The sequence below is a fragment of the Myotis daubentonii genome, chromosome 1 (genome assembly GCF_963259705.1).
Source record: "Myotis daubentonii chromosome 1, mMyoDau2.1, whole genome shotgun sequence".
Classification (NCBI taxonomy): Eukaryota; Metazoa; Chordata; class Mammalia; order Chiroptera; family Vespertilionidae; genus Myotis; species Myotis daubentonii.
Window position 1 is genome coordinate 218987591 of NC_081840.1, and position 17864 is coordinate 219005454.

The window sequence follows — 17864 nt, forward strand, 5'->3', positions numbered from 1 at the left end:
GAGAGTCTGAAAACTGTTGATACCGGAGATGACCCCAGGGTGGAGACTGGTCTGGAGACCCAGCGGGTTGAGGTGCCATTGAAAAGCAATTAAGTGCTCCCCTCCCTCAATCCATATTCCTAGAGTGCTCAGATGGTCTCCACCTCCCTGGCCTCAACAGATTGGGCCAGAAGTGGACACATGATCTGAGTTGGACTAATCAGTTCCTTGCCTTGAAAAGTGTTTTTGTTTTTGTTTTCTTGCCTGGAAACACTGTGCTGAGATGCAGTCCTGCTGTGGTTGACCCAGTCAGGTAATCCTGAGGCTGCCCACAGCCATTTTCTACCCAGGATGCAGAGAAAGTCGTTTTCCAGGAAAGAGAGAGATGGACAAAGCAGGGCTCAAAATGACATTTGGGTCACCATGGCTCAGGGGTTGAGCATGGACCCATGAACTAGGAGGTCATGGTTAGATTCCGGTCAGGGCACATACCGGAGTTGTGGGCTGATCCCCAGTAGGAGGCATGAGGGAGGCAGCCCATCAATGATTCTCTCTCCTCATTGATGTTCTATCCCTCTCACCCTCTCCTTTCCTCTCGCAAATAGATAAAAAACATATTTAAAAAATGACATTTGGAGGCAGTCTTGTGGGCATTCCTGTCCCTGGTCAGTTCATGGTCAAGAGCTGGTGAAGTGCAGGCTTGTGTGTTTTCAGATGTCCAGAACTCATCACCTTCCAAAATATGTTTCCTTTTTATCTTGGGGAGTGACCTCTCTTCACTGTGAGTTACCTTGCAGGGACCAGTCATTCCAGGGACCTGCCTCACTATGTTAGATACTCCACCCACCCCAAGAACCGCCGTGTACTGGAGCATGTCCTGAGCCAGATGAGCACAGAGGCCTCTCCCAGGACATGGATCTGGGCAAGTGACTGACAGGTCCATTCACCCCAGTGACTGAGATGGAGGTCCCTGCCGGACCCCCTGACTTTGTCCTTCCAGGCTGCCTTGGGGCCTGCACCATCTGTAGTTGGACACAAGCTCCCTGTGCCACATCGGTCTTCCTTACATTCCCTTTGTGTTAGCAAAACCAGAGTTGGTTTCTCTTATTTGCAACTAAGAGATCCTGACTGATACAGTTATAGCACCTGTGTGGGTTTCATGAGACAGCCCGTATACACCCCCTTAAATGAGCCCAAGTGAATTTCCGTTTCTTATGACCAAGAGTCCTTACAGGTTAGGGGTGGGCCCTGGACAAATCACTTTCCCTCTCTGAGTCTGTTTCCTCATGCTGAAAACGATGCTACTGATTCCTGCTGTGCAGAGAAGTTGGAAGGATGAAACGCAGCAACAATAATAAAGGTAATAAAGAACAAATGTTAGGTAGTTCGGGGCATGTCCCATGAGCTACTCCAGGCATTGCACGTAGTGACTCATCCAACCCTTACAGCAACCCTGAAAAGGAAATGCTTTCAGCCGCATTTTACAGGTTAGGAAACTGAGGAACAAAGAGGCTAAGTCATCTTCCCAAAGCACACAGCTAACAAGGGCCAGGGCGCCTCAGTAAATGTGTTTTGTTCTTCTGTAAATGGTAGTTCTTATGTGTTCTTGTTAAAAGATTTCATGAGTCCAAAAAGTCAGTTTATGATTTGGGTAACGTCCCACGTGAGAAGGAGGGGCTGGCTGTTCAGGCTCCCACGGGAACAATGGCCAATTGACTGTGGAAGGTAGTTGCAAATCGTAAAATCACTCAGTCTCTCTCCCTCTTCCTTTACACAATCCTGCCAGAGCCCTCCCCACTTCCAGGGCTCCCACTGTCCCCTCTCTGCAAAGTCCCCTCTCTGCACAGTCCTCCCTCAACGCTGCTTCCGGCTCAGGCCTCTCTCCTAAGAATCAGCACGTCCACCCACTGCCTGTTGGGTATTTCCATGTCAGTGGCTCATGGGCACCCCAAACTCAGCATGGCCCAAGAGAAACACTGCATCTCTACCCCAAGCCTGCTCTTCCTCTAGAGCAGTGGTTCTCAACCTTCTGGCCCTTTAAATACAGTTCCTCATGTTGTGACCAAACCATAAAATTATTTTCGTTGCTACTTCATAACTGTAATGTTGCTACTGTTATGAATCGTAATGTAAATATCTGATATGCAGGATGGTCTTAGGCGACCCCTGTGAAAGGGTCGTTCGACCGCCAAAGGGGTTGCAACCCACAGGTTGAGAACCACTGCTCTAGAGTCTCCTATTTCTGTGAATAATGTCAATGTCATCATCCGCTAAGCTTCCTAAACCAGCTGCCCAGAGGTCCCTCACTTCCTCCTTCACCCCAAATCCAATCAATCCACCACTAACCCCAGTCTACCCTACCTGGACCGTCCTCATCTCTCCACTCCCTAGAGCAGACCCTCATTCTTGCCCCATCACAAACCACTGATCTCCAGTCTCTCAAGCCACCCCCCACCCCCTACTCCAAACCACATCACAACCGAAGTGATGCTTCTGAAATACAAATCTGGGCAGTCGAGGCTCTGCCTCATTTTCAGTGACTTCCTCTTGACCCCAAGATAAAGTCCAAATTCCTTTCTATGGCCTGTGAGACTCCCTGATGTGGGCCCTGCCTACCCTCCCACGGTAAACCTTGATGTTTTCCCTCTGGCGCTCCCTGCTTCAGACAGAGAATGCTAAACATTCCCCTGGGTTTTTCACTATTCATTCACTTATTTATTCAGTCAACAAAAATTTACAGGGCCCTGCTGGGAGCCAGCTACTGGGAGACAAACATGACTTTTGCTTTTATGAGGCCTGCACTGCCTGGTGGATCTGTTTCATCGTCAAGATCTCAGCTTAAATGTCAGTTCCTGATGGAAATGTTCCCCACCCCCTGAACCAGGCTAAGTCCCTTGGTGTGTGTTCTTAGCCTGTTTTTCTCTGCCGTAACATATACTACACCTTACCATTGTTTATCTCTCTCTTTCCTGCCAGATTGTCAACCCACAGGTACGGGCACTGGCTATCTTGCTCATCTCTGTATCCCTAAGCTTGGTACAAAATAGACACTCAATTCATCATTAATGAATGAATACATGAATGAAAAGCCTTATACTCAGCAAATACTCATACTCCTGGTTTTCCTACATGACTGTAAGTTTTGTTTTCTTAAACAAGAAAGGTTATGTCATGTTTATATTTTTCTCCAAATAGCCTCCACATTCGCACTAATGAGTCTTGGTTGAATGGATGGACAAGTGTGTCTCTGTGGAGGAAAATGGGAGTCAGTGAGGATGGCTAAGGCAGGAAGACAGCATCTTTAGAAGACTGAGGCTTGTGGGGAACCCCAGGAATGTGCAGTTACATGATCTGATTGTTCTACAGAGGGGCACGCAGTTCCTTGGGCCTCAGTGCTTGCTGTACAATGGTGTCATGCGGGGAGGTTGACAAAGGACTAACAGCCAGGCCTTTTCCCAAGACCACAATCCAATCAGGCTGGGTTGAGGCTTGGGCAATGGAAGCTTTTTTAAAGCTTCTCAGGTGGTTCTAACTGCGGGCAGGCCTGGGAAGGTGTGGAGCCTCCTGGAATTTATAAGGCCTTGGCCAGATCTAGGGCCTCAGATGTGTAGATAATCTGATAGGGATTCCTGGGTATTAGATATAGACCAAGACTTATAATCAGAGGTGAAACCAAGGGAATGAAGACAGAAAAAGAAGCCAGGACTGTCCATCTGGCATGGCTCAGTGGTTGAGCATTGACCTATGAAACAGGATGTCATGGTTCAATTCCCAGTCAGAGCACATGCCCGGGTTACTGGTTCAATCCCCAGTAGGGGGTGTGAAGGAGGCAGCCAATCAATGATTCTCTCTTATCACTGGTGTTTCTATCTCTCTCTCCCCTTCCCTTCCTCTCTGAAATCAATAAGAATATATTTTTAAAAAGAAAAAGAGGCCAGGACCAATTAACCATCCCTCCTAGCTGTACACTTATTCTATGAGCCTTATACTGTGAGTTCACTGGGAATAACTTTATGGATAATTGAGCTAGTACATAGTCAAAGGCAACCATGAAAAAGTTCCTGAAAAGATTAAACAAATTTAAACCAGTAGAATCTTCCGATAGCATAGAACCCCCTCAGGGGCTGCAGGGTCATCCACTCATTCAACAAACATTAATCAAGCACCTACTATGTGCCAATCACTATTCTAGATACTAGGAAGGATGCAGCTTGCTTGAGGCCAAATTGTGTTCACCGAAAACTCATATGTTGAAATTCTAACCACCAGTATCTCAGAATGTGATTGTATTTAGAGACAGGGATTTTAAAAATGTGATTAAATTAAAATGAGCTCGTTAGTGTTGACCCTCCCCCAATGTAATTGGTGTCCTTATATGAAGAGGAGCTTAGGACATAGCCAGACACAGAGAAAGACCATGTGAAGACACAGGAAGATGTCTATCCACAAGTCAAGGAGAAAGGCCTCAGAAGAAACCAACCTGCTGGCACCTTGGTTTCAGACTTCCAGCCCCCAGAATTGTGATTTCTGCTATTTAAGCCACCCAGTCTGTGGTCCTTCATTTGGCAGCCCTAGAAGTCTGATAGACAGCTCGCTGCAAACAAGAGCATGTCCCTGTTTCCTAAAGCATGTTTTCTGGGGGCTCAAATGCCTTGGGTCTCAGTGCTTGCTGTACAGTGGAATCATGTGGGGAGGCTGACAAAATACTGATGCCCGGGGCCTCTCCTCCAGAGACTTCCATCCAATCAGGCTGGGTTGAGTTTACCTACTGCTATTTTTCAAAGCTCTGTAGCCCCTGTTGAATTTAATAAAATCCACATTCATTGAAAGAGTTCCTTAATTCTAAGTGGCACATACTTTGTACTCGATAAACTCTCAGGTTATGTAGTGTAAACTAGCCTGTCTTTAACAATTCTCTAAGACTTGCTAAGCTCCTTTCATGAACAATAGAAAAGAGGCCTCAGGCTCAGAAACTTCCCCCAGCAGAAATATCTGGCTAGAACTGAGTAACATTGCTACTTTATTTTCCCCATTATATGTACTTTCAGGGTTACTTGTATTTAATAGCAAGTTTAATGAGTTTCCATTTGTAACAGTAACAGGATGTTTTCATTTCAGAAAAAAACATTTAGGCAAAAAATAAGTGATTAGACTTTGAGAATAAATATTCAGTAAATCATAGCAATGTAATTTGTGCATAAGGCAACAATCATGATGCTGGTTTGTAAATGATAAAAGCTTGAAAACCACCCAATGAAGTGATTTCATAAAAATTGCTAGTTTTACCATTTTCATTAATTCACTCACTTTTTAATTCCAACAACACTGAGCACATACTAGCTTCCAGGCATTATGCTAAGCATTTTCTCATAAAATATTTTACTTAATTGCAGAAATATATGAGAAGACAGGAACCACATCGGCCCCATGCATTGCTGTAGCCCCAGCACTTAGCACAGCTCAAAGGCACTGAAAATGTTGCCTTTGAATGATACATGCATATTTTTGAGTCAAGATCTAACATATTAGAGGATGAATATTCCAACCCAAAGTGCAGGTCACTAAGAATTGGTTGAAATGAAGGGTCAGTTATTGATTATATAACTAGTATATAATTAGTTCCCTAATTATAGTCTCTTTAAAAATATATATGTTGTTATGTGTGTGTGGGGGGGAGGGAGGTTGTTTGTTATTCAACGAGAGTTTGGTGCTTTCTTGAAATGTTAGATGAGCTGCCCTATAACATACAATGGGTTTCTTTCCATCCATCAGTCATCTGTCATCCATCATCCATCCATCCATCTCTCCACCATCTATTCCTCTACCATCCATCCATCCATCCACCCATATGCATGCATGCATCCATCCATCCAATAAAAAAACTTGGGGGGGGGCAGGAAACACAGGAAACCTACATTTTTCTCCTGAGAAAACTTGGTTGGCATCTGCAAAGCAATTGATAAAATTCTGCCAATTGCCAGGTGGGGAGAAGTGAAGCTGGTTACCACTACCCCCTTTTTTCACCCCCAAGGAACTGGTCCAGTTCCCCCACAATCTTCAAGCACTGTGGGGCCTCAGCCCTGGTAATTAAGAGTTTGGAATTTGTAACAGGGATAGCGGTTGGACTTCCAAGTCTACCAAAGACTAGTTGTGGCCTCCCTGTCCCTAAGTTTTCTCACCTATAAAACTGGAAATATGATAACATAAAAGATTAAGTAAAGATGCATAAGCTATTAGAAGTGTACCTGGCATATGGTCAGTGTTCAACAAATTTCAGTTGTCATTATTGCTAGTATGTAATAACAATAATATTGTTAGGGAATGACTGGCCTGCAAGCTCACTTCATCTGGGATTTAGGATTTAGGCACATTTCTAATTGGATAATAGGTTTCAAAACAAGATTATGGAATTTTCACAAAGAAATAACAGCAGACCTGCCTGTGGTCACTTTCTATTTGGAAGGTAAAGGAGGTAAGTCACACCTTCAAGGCCAGGTCTGTCTGCACTACTTATAGTAAGTATTGATTAAACATCACTGATTGGTTCTGCTCTGCCCTACTAGGTCAACTGTTCAGATGTGGATGTCACTCTAAGTCCTTCGCTTGGCTCATGCAAGCCTCAATCTAATTTGGCCTGACCTGCTCGAGGCATCCAGCTTTACCTCCCACTACTCCCTTTCTGGAAACTTCCACCCAGACAGGCCGGTTTACTTACTTGCCCCTAAAAATGTCACACAGGATCCTGCTTCCATTCTTTTGCTCATGCCGTTCCCTGAGGCTTGATCACCTTCCCCCACACACTGCTCTCTTCTTAGATAAATTATAAGCACCCCTTTGGCTCCAAATCTAATCACACCTTTCCCAAAGCCTCATGTGGCATCCCCAGAGGACAGGGATCTCTCCTGCTTCAGAATTCCTCATTTGTAGTCTATTTGATGAATTTGGAGACTCAGAAGAAAGAACATTATGAGGCCACTTGTATTATTGCCTGTGATGGTTAATTTTTTGTGTCAACTTGACTGGGCTCTGAAATGCCCAGATAGCTGGTGAAACATTATTTCTGGGTATGTCTGTGAGGGTGCCTCCCGGAGAGATTAACATTTGAATTGGTAGGCTGGATGGAGGAGGTCGCCTTCACTAATATGGGTGGGCACCACCCAGTCTGCTGAGGGCTTGAGCAGAACAAAAAGGCAGAAGGGACAATTTGCTCTCACCACTTGAGCTGAGACATCCATTTTCCAGAGATCAGCACTCCTGGCTCTCAGGCCTTCAGACTTGCACTACATTAAACCAATGACTTTCTTTTTTTTTTAATGTATTTTTTATTCTTGTTGTTGTTGTTAATATTCATCCCAGGGTATTTTTTCCATTGATTTTTTAGAGAGAGTGGAAGGGAAAGAGGGAGGGAAGGAGGGAAAGAGAAAGAGAGAGAGAGAGAGAGAGAGAGAGAGAGAGAGAGAGAGAGAGAGACATCAATGTGAGTGAGACACATCTATTGGTTGCCTCGCAAATACAAAAGGGATCAAACATGTAACCCTTTGGTGTGTGGGGCCAATGCTCCAATCATTTAGCCACACTGGCCAGGGCCAACGACTTTCTTGGTTCTCCAGCAAGCAAAGGGCAGATCCTGTGTCTCCTCTGCCTCCATAATCACATGAACCAACTCCTATAGTAAATCTTTCTTATCTATCTATCTATCTATCTATCTATCTATCTATCTATCCACCCTATTGGTTCTGTTTCTCTGGAGAAACTCAACTAATAATTACCTCAAACTAGTTTTATCTAATTTCTTTACGTAGACAGTAAGTTCCTCGATGACATAGAATTCTTTCAATTCTATGAGCTCTCCCACGGGGTTCCAAAAAAGTAACCTTTTTCTTTTCTTTCTTTTTTTATTTTTTTCAAATACTATTTATTTATTTAGAAAGTCACAGACAGAGGTAGAAAAGGTGAGCCAGCTGGGTTTCATGGGCTGAGGAAATGAGTTACAGAGACAAAAGAAGAACCCTTGGAGCTTAGGAGAGAGAGCAAAGGTGTGCTCCTTGAAGGAAGAAGACAGTCCCCTTTTTTCTTGAGATAACCATATTTTTGTTGTCACTTGCAATCAAAATACACTTGACTTATCATCCATTAACTAACAGTGGGAAAAAATTTGGATTAAGTTAAATAAATGCCACCAAGGATATTTAAAAAATATATATATTTAATTTTTTTATTGATTAAGTTATTACATATGTGTCCTTATCCCCACATTACCCCCTAAAAATATATTTTTATTGATTTCAGAGAGGAAGGGTGAGGGAGAGAGGACTAGAAACATCAATGATGAGGGAATCATTGATTGGCTGCCTCCTGCATGCCCCTTACTGGGGATCAAGCCCACAGCCCCGGTATGTGCCCTGACTGGGAATCGAATTGTGACCTCCTGGTTCATAGGTTGATGCTCACCCACAGAGCCACACCAGCCGGGCCCAGGACATCTTAACACTTGTATGTAGCCAAGAGATTCTCTTACTTCTAGGCAGGACCTATTTACTTGTGTCTGTATGTGTGTGATTTTTAACTGATAAAAGGGAGAGAGAGAGAGAGAGAGAGAGAGAGAGAGAGAGAGATGGACTTGTTGTTCCACTTATTTATGCATTAAATGGTTGATTCTTGTATGTGACCTGACCAGGAATCAAAACCACAACCTTGGGGTATCGGGATGATGCTCTAACCAACTGAGCTACCAGGCCAGGGCATTGTATTTTATATTCATCTCTCCTAAGCTCAACTATACAGTTCCATCACAGTCACAAATGAATATTAGGGGAATGGTTGTTGTAGGCCTCGACGATAGAAAGAGCTGATAGCCAGGCCAAAGTGAAGTGAGAAAAGCCAAGAGCCAAAGCTTCAACAACCACAATGGATTGTCTAAATGCAAATTCAACAACTCCTACACCATGCAGGATGGGATGGGAGCCCAGGATGAACAGCCAGCATGCCTGATGATGCCCTCCTTTATTCAGAGTAGGCTTCGTTTTCTGATATCATCTATCTATAGAAGGCACGAAACCAAATAATTCCTTTTCATAAAATTTCTAACCCAAATGTCTACATTTTTAAAAAATGAGGCTCTGTAGAATATTTACACCCTGTAAATTCATACCTTCACTCAAGAAATATTTATTGAGCAACTGCCATAGACCAGGCACTGTCTAGCTGGTGAGGAAAGAGGGGTGAACAAGACATATGGGATCCTTGTTCTGCTGGAATTCACATTCTAGGTGAGGAAGAGACCTTAAGAAAGGAAATATTTATTTATTTATTTAAAATAATTCTTTATTGTTGAAAGTATTACATATGTCCCCTTTTTCCTCCCACTGACCCCCTCCAGCTGCCCCCACCTTTTACTCCCAAGCAAGTAAATATTTAAACAAACAAGGTAATTTCAAGTAATAAAAAGTGCTATAACATGTACGGAAATGTAACAGAATGACTTGGTAAACATTGCATGGGGTGGGGGATAATTACATTGGGTGGCCCTGAAAGGCCTCGTCCAGGAAGGGATATGTGAGGTCCTTCCCATCCTCCATTCCTGCATTTGCATCCCACCCTCCAGGCTTCTTCTCTGTCCCTTTCAGCTGGGAGACCCCTTGCCTCAGAGCCACTGACCAGCTTCCCTGAAGTAGGGAGAAGAAAATGAGACATTCCTTCCCTGAAGGGGCATTTCAGTAACCCTACAAGTTCTGGTTTCAGAAGAAAGTTTTTGCAAAACCTGATGACTTCCTTGCCGGAAGCCGGTCCATCCTTGCTGCTTGACACAGTCACTGCAGGAAAGAAACATCTGCACAGCATATGTTTCAAGGGACCTGGCGTATATAGCATACTGTTCTTAATATGTTTGCTCCCCTTAGCACTGTATGTTTTAACCAAGGTCACCTCTCCTAGAAAGGTTGTTTCCCCAGGTAGGAATTTTTCCCTGAAGTCAGGGAGGGGATGAAACTCCTTAACTAAGTGCCAGGCGGGTAGTTAATCACTACAAACAATCATGCTTAAGCTACATAATCTTTACTCCCTGGAATGGAGATAAGAAACGCCCTAGCCTTTGTAATAGAAATTGACAGGATTAAAATCAACTGGTATAAATACGGATATAACAAGACAATAAACAGCAGAACCTCTCTGGAGATCCAGACCAGAACTTGGCTGGAGATCCTGGCTAGAGATCCTGGCTAGGCTGCTGATCAACTGAACGCTGTCTCCGTGTCATTCCTTCTTCGCCGACTCCGTCCACACCTTTGGGGACCCCTGGACCTGCTGGGGTTGGACCCCGGCACTCCCTGGCACCAACCAATCAGTGGAGATCAGGAGGGGGCACCCTGGAAAGCTGATGAATGTTCTATTGGGATTCTCCCCTAAGGTCGCCAGATAAAGGCCCTTAGTACAGGGACTCTGCGTGTGCACTCTCTCTTTTTTCTGGAGCACACCAAGAAGGTACCCAGAAAAGGCCAGCAATGGGTCAATGGCTCTCAATGGAGAAGGTCATTTTATTCCCCTGGGGTTTAGCCACCAAAGCTCTGCCCGCCCCCTCCCCACCCCACCCCCCCAACCACCACACACACCCAGGAGTTGGTAATCAAACAATGACTGCCACTAATTCAGCCAGAGGTTTGAAGCTAGTTTAGCCTTGATGCGCTCTACACCAGTCATCCAGACATTACCTGGGCCAAGGCTTTCATGGCCTGACACTTTGATACCTTGACACAGCCTCTCCTCCAGAGCTAGCCACCGTCTCGCTCTTCTCCAAAGTACAATCTGCGACTCCATTCATGCTTTTCGACTGCTAGCCTGCCTGGGAAGCTTACTTCTCTGTCCATCTGGACATCTGGCATCTTCCCCAAAGGGCTGGTTACAAAACTGCCACCTGCTTCCAGCGAAAATGTTGGAGCCGATTTCAGTTTTGCTTCATGTGCCTCAGGAATGTGAGTAATTCCGTTTAAGAAGATGCTTGATTAAGTGTTTGGAACCCGAATCCTTTTGGTCATGCCTCAATCCCCAGAGCATAGCCCGTCTGAAATGGAAACGTCCCTGATCAAACATTGTCCTAGAGAGAAGTGTGGTTTAGCTGGTTCAGAGCACACAGGGATGGCTTCCTGTAAAGAATAATAACAGCAATTCCATCATATGAAGTCTCTCTGGCCAGCTCGGACCCTTTGGCTGAAGGGGACTCATATGCCACTAGACACCTGGCCTATGAGAGAAACACCATGTACAAGTCAGAGAGAAAGGAAGAGCCATATCATCAGGCCTCATTATGTAATTCACCCTCCCTCCCCCCTATGCTGCCCAGCCCCTCAGGGTGGAAGTACTTAGAAACCAAGTTCACTGAGCAATTACTTATATAAAAGTTATTTCACAGGCCAGTAGAAAATTCTCTTTCTTGATGTGCTCCTGCCAACTGCAGACAGAAGCAGCACTGTGGGAACCACACCAGAGATGCCTGGTAGTCAAGGCCAATGACAGTGCAGAGGCCGTGTTGTCAATACACCGGATGTCCAAGGCCACTCTGTGCCTAGGCTAAGATACCATAAGCAGGTGCAAGGACACAAGCACAACGACCCCACAGTATACTGCACATGCATGCCCTTCTGGAGCCACAATATGATTGAGATAACTATTGGCATGAAGCCTTCTTTGTCTCCGGAATAATATACAAGTTGCTGACCAGCTAGTGTGCTGGAGAGACAGAGCTGAGAGAGAAGCTCAGAGGGAGTTACTCTGTGAGGCTACAGAGACCAGCCGGTGTGCTCGGCAGAGGAGTGTGCTAGAGAAGCCGAAGCAGGCTCAGAGGATGTAGATCCTCTGTGTGCAGGGGTGACAGAAGAATCTGCTGAGCCAGAGAGGCTGGAGAAGCGGCTGAAGCAGAGAGCTCAGGGGCCGCTACTATGTGAGGTGGTGAATCTACGGGGCAGCGTGCGGCTGCTCAGATAATAACTGTAGGTTCAGAGACTGATGCTGTTTTTATGGGAAAGATATGTATTTGCCAGCCGGTGTCCTGCAGCCTGCCTGTTAGGACTGCTGTGAAGGACTGTATTGTCTAATGGCTCTGTGGCCACTGGCTTCTATATACCCAGTGTCCAAAGAAGTCCAGCCCTAGGCAGAGGGGCTCAGACCCCACAGTTAGTGTAGCGGGTATGGTTTGCGAAGGAACCTACTCTGGCGTCGTCGAGGAGAATTTAGAAGAATATATGGACTCAGAGCACCTGTGCTTGGGGGGTGCCCCCTGGCTGTGCTCAGACAAGCACCCACCCACAGAAGCTAGCAGAGAGCTGAGAGCAGGAGCTCTGAGAATGAGGCTCTCAGCCATTGTGGTCCCCACGCCCGTCACCCAAAGCCACACTAAGAAAAGCACATGGCTTGGGAGGAGACAGACCAAGGTGTCCTCATGACACCAAGGAAGGAAAGAAAAGAACTGGCTTCTGTGTAACTTGAAAACTGGTGTGTATTTCAACAGGCAAGAACTCACTGGCTCAGTTCTGCCAGGGGACTATTTTTCCCCTCAGAGCGCCAGGTGTGACCAGGCATATATAAATACCTGAGTAGTTTCCTTCCATCACGGCTGAGGTGGAACCAAAGGGTCTATAAAGTGTGAAATGAGAAATGGACATGGTGGGGCTTAATGCTCAGATGATGTGGTAGTAGGAACAATAGGCCAGGTGCAGAGGGTTACCACGGCAGAGAGCCCCGGGTGCCTAGCAACGGGCAAAACAATAAGCCCTTGCAGGACCACTCTCTTAAGCATTAACCCCTGGACGATGACTTCTAGGCTTCAGCTTCAGGCCCAGAAAAGCAGCAAAATCAGATGGAGTGACACCATGACCAACATCAAGACCAGCTGCATTGACCGATGAAACCCCTGGCGCCCACCAATCAGTGGAGATCACGAAGGGGCACACCTGGAAAGCCGATGAATGTTCTATTGGGATTCTCCCCTAAGGCCTCCAGTACAAGGACTCTGCGTGTGCCCTCTCTCTTTTCTGGACCACACCATGCCTCTCTCCCCTCTTTTATCCCTCAAGGCGTGTGTGTCTCTCCCTCTTTCTCCTAAGCTCCAAGGGCCCTTCTTCTACCTCTGTAACTTTCTAAATAAATTTCCCCTTATAATTTGAGTTCCTTGGCTCTGAATTCTTTCAAGCCAAACTCGAGTACTGAGGTTACTAAATGCATTTCCTTTCTTGCATCCTCCACACTTGGTTGCTGCTGCCGGCTCTGGACAAGCCCTTCTCCCCACCAGGCATATAGCACATCTCTCTCTGAGTCCTGCTCTGCTTTTGTTCTTTACTCTAAACCAGTGGTTCTCAACCTGTGGACTGCGACCCTTTCACAGGGGTCGCCTAAGACCATCGGAAAACACATATATAATTACATATTGTTTTTGTATTAATCACTATGCTTTAATTATGTTCAATTTGTAACAATGAAATTGGGGGTCACCACAACATGAGGAACTGTATTAAAGGGTCGCAGCATTAGGAAGGTTGAGAACCTTCCTCCCACAACCAGACTTATCTCAAAATACTGTTTCATTATATTGGAATTCAGCTTCAAATGCCATGGCTTATTGGTCTGGTTTCCTGAGTTCCTGCTCTCTCACTGTGTCAGTTAACACCACCCCCACCCTAGTGTTGGCCCCCGAATACCTGTGTGCACCCTAGTGTTGGCCCCCGAATACCTGTGTGCACCCTAGTGTTGGCCCCAGAATACCTGTGTGCAGGCTTCTTCCCCGAGGCCGAGCCCTTCGAGGTGGAGACAGTTCAGAATCAGAAGAGTTGGCCCTCTGTTTCCTCCTTGGTGGAGACAGGTCAGAATCGGAGCTCTGGTGTCTCGTATTCCGTGAAGGTGACAGATGTGAATCAGAGTCTTTCTGACCACCACTTGCGTAGGAAGAGGAGTCCAACGTGTGACTCTGATGTCCTCTAGGTGAAGAGTTTGTATGAAATTTCCTATAACTGGTAAAGAGCCTTATTTCCTAAATGGGATCTTGCCTGCTTTCTTTCATGGCAGAGAGAGGGCCGAGTCATACTCACATTTGCCGTTCTTCAGGATGGAGGGGTGAGAGGGTCCTGGCCCCTTCTGATGTGGAGAAGTTTGGCTGGAGGCTCTTGCTGGGGCTTTACTGGTTTGGGTTCTGGCCAGTGAGTGAGGAACACTAGGATCCAAATCCGGGGAGTCGTGTCGGGCCCTCCTGAGTTTCCATGTGTCGAAGAAGTCAAGAGTCCTTCTCTGTTGAGACGTGTCAGGGGAGCTGTTCTGAGCCCTTCGGTGGGGAGAGACGTCTGAGGACCTGTGCTGTGCCTTCGTCGGAGGAAATGAATCTGGGGAGTCATGACTGAAATGTCTGTGTGAAGGTAGATCCTCACTGTGGCCTCCCAGAAGCTTCCATTTGGTACTGGAATGAAAGGTTTCCATCTGCTTTACATAGTCTGATTGCTCATCCACACATTCTGCCAGAATCTTGAATCCAATTTGTCCTCCCTGGGAGGAGTACCAGGCACTGCTGCTCGCTCTCTCTGGGTCCAGTTATGCCTCACCAGGGCAGTGAGCACTCCCACAACTGGGCGCCCCAGTGCCAGCATGGCCTTCCACAAATCCAGCCTCTTCCCTGGCCCCCAGGTCTGCAAATCCTTTGGAAGGGTCTATCGGGGTCCTTTCCTGCCTCCCCAGGATGACCAATGGCCCTTTAAAAATACGTATTTTTATTGATTTCAGAGGAAGGGAGAGGGAGAGAGAGAGAGAGAGAGAGAAACATCACTGATGAGAGAGCATCATTGATTGGCCATCTCCTGCATGCCCCCTACTCAGAATTGAGCCCACAACCCAGGCATGTGCCCTGACGAGGAATTGAACTGTGACTTCCTGGTTCATAGGTCACCCTCAATCACTGAGCCACACCGTCCTGGCTAAAACTACCTTCCTCAGTAGACTGTGAGCATCCTGAAGGTTGGAACCGTGTCTTTCTCAGTGCCCCAGGCACCAAGAAAGTGCTCAATAAATGTTTGTAGAAAGAAGAAAGGAAAGAGGGCTGATGGGGAGCCCTTTGAGCTTCCTGTGTTGTCATACTCCACTGAAACCATATGTTACCCTGCTCAGCTAACTGCTTAGACCAGTAATGGCGAACCTATGACACGCGTGATGAATTTAAGAAAATACACACTTATTTGAAAGAGTGTCCTGAATGCCACTGAAGTGGCATTTCAACATTATGTATAGTTTGTACCAGAGAAAGTCTCAGTTGGATTCTAGTACAACTTTTTTTGTTTTAATCCTTACCCAAGGGCATGGAGAGAGAGAGAGAGAGAGAGAGAGAGAGAGAGAGAGAGAGAAAGTGAAACAACTGGGGATTTAACTCAATCATTTTTTTGGTTGATTTTTCTTTGTTAAATGGCATTTAAATATTTTATCTAATAATAGACAAACATAGTAATAGACCATACCTGAGCTTCTAGTATAAAATAAATATCAAAAATATAAATCTTTGTTTTACTATGGTTGCAAATATCAAAAAATTTATATATGTGACACAGCACCAGAGTTAAGTTAGGGTTTTTCAAAATGCTGACATGCCGAGCTCAAAAGGTTCACCATCACTGGCTTAGACTGTAAAAAGGTCACCCCAGTTGAGAGGTCATGGTTTAGTGTCTACTCTACTCCTCCATTTGGGGGGAATTCCTTAGTGGTAAGACCAGCTTCATATCATGTGACCTGTGCAGTCTCACAGGACTCACAGTGAGAGGGTCCTCACACTTGCATTAATGTTCTATCGCTGTGTTAAAACTCTTAATACATTTTTAACGAGGGATCCACGCCACACTTTTCTTTTTGCACTTAGCCTTGCAAATTATGTAGCTGCTCCTGACTGGTGGGTGTGGAAATCATGAAGGCTGGGGCTACTTTTCACCCCCTGGGAACAAGACAAAGATCAAGTCCTTGTCCTCTGAAGTCTATATTTACCAAGCATTCATTATCCGAAGGCTGACTGAATACTTTTTGTATATCTCTCTGCTACTATTTTTGCTTTTTGCATATCTGATGCTATTTTTCAAAGCTATGTAGTCATTGATGAATTTAAGAAAATACACACTTATTTGAAAGAGTGTCCTGAATGCCACTGAAGTGGCATTTCAACATTATGTATAGTTTGTACCAGAGAAAGTCTCAGTTGGATTCTAGTACAACTTTTTTTGTTTTAATCCTTACCCAAGGGCATGGAGAGAGAGAGAGAGAGAGAGAGAGAGAGAGAGAGAGAGAGAGAGAGAGAGAGAAAGTGAAACAACTGGGGATTTAACTCAAAATTCTGACCGGGAATCAAATCAGCACAATGGCTTTTGCTGTAAACTCTTCTCCCTTCCACTCACCCTGAGGTGAGATTTACAGTAACACTACAGGCCCAGTGCACAAAATTCATGCACTGGTATTGTCCCTAGCGGCTGCTGGCCGGGGCCTGCCTTCATTCCTCATCACCCCTCTAGTGGTCAGTGCATGTCATAGCAAGTGGTCAAGCTCCCAGGCCCTTGAACTCCTGCCCCAAGAGGACAATTTGCATATTAGGCTTCTATATATATAGACTAGTGACCTGGCACACAAAATCACACAAGACCCGGGACCCCAGGGCTCCTCAATGGATTGCCCCAAAGAGGTAGGCCAGAGCCAGGGGTCCCACCTCCATGGTGCGCTCAGCCACAGGACCCCCTGGCCTTCCCACGCTGAGCAGTCACCAGGCCCCGCCTCCACAGTGCATGCAGCTGTGGGACTCCCAGGCCCCACCCACCCACTCACGCCTGCTGCGCAAGCAGCCTCCTTGTAACGATGTGAGGGCATCATGGTGTGAGGGCATGACGACCACCTAGGCTATTATTAGTATAGATGTGACACACCTGCCTCAGGGCACTCTGCCTAGCTGTGCCCTACCCTGGGTCTACAGGTAGCACATTTTTCCATTTGACCTAATTCAGTACTGTGGTTGGTTGGTTATATGCTCACCTCTCTCTCTAGCTGCTCTCCTGATAATAATGGCTAAGGACTATTTCAGATTCACCCAGTATTCAGTCTGTCCTGAGCCCTGCATGTATCCTGAGAGGAGCATTGTGGAGCCATCATGAGCACAGAGCCAAACTGTTGGGTTTGAACCCAGTTTCCACCTTTGTGAGCCATAACAACAAAAGTACCCATATCTGCAGCCTTGTTGTGAAGTTAAATGTGTTAAAGTAAGTGTTATGCTTAGTCCAGAGCCTGGTAAACACTATATTTGCTATTATTATTATTATTTCTGTATCATGAGGGATATTTTATCATCATCATCATTATCCACCTTTTTGTTGATGAGAAAACTGAAGGGAATTTGTTCAATGGCACCCTTTAGTAAGTGATGGGGCCATCAAAAATGGCCTGAGATGTTTGGATCCAAGTCAGGACACCAAAAAATATGGCTTGAGATGGTTGGTCTGAATCTAGAGCTGGACTGTTTCACCATTAAGTACTACCACTTTCCCTCTGGGACCACTTACCTGACTGTGTGGTACACCACCAGACCCCAGTTTTGTTTTGTTTTTCCAGGTCTAATGCATTCTTTGCAATCCTGTGCCTGGTCTTATATGCATAAAGTTGCCATATTATAACAGTGCCTACTGAACTGCATCTTGTTTTCTCATTGAGTCTTCTGATTTCCAATCTCCAATCTATTATGGAGGCTGGGGTAGGAGATCAGAGAGGGGCTGAAGGTAGGAGTAAAGGCTGGGCCCAGGTGGTGTAGGGCAGGAAGAGATTGTGTGGTGGTACAATACAGATCCCATAATATGGTGGATTAACAATTCCTTCTTTCTCCTCACCTGTCCTCCTGCACT

The 17864-nt window shown here is 45.7% G+C and overlaps 1 pseudogene; it reads right to left on the reverse strand.

The window, feature by feature from the left end:
- Positions 1-13122: 13122 nt before the first annotated feature.
- LOC132241506 (BUD13 homolog) lies at positions 13123-16858 on the reverse strand (annotated as a pseudogene).
- Positions 16859-17864: the final 1006 nt, after the last annotated feature.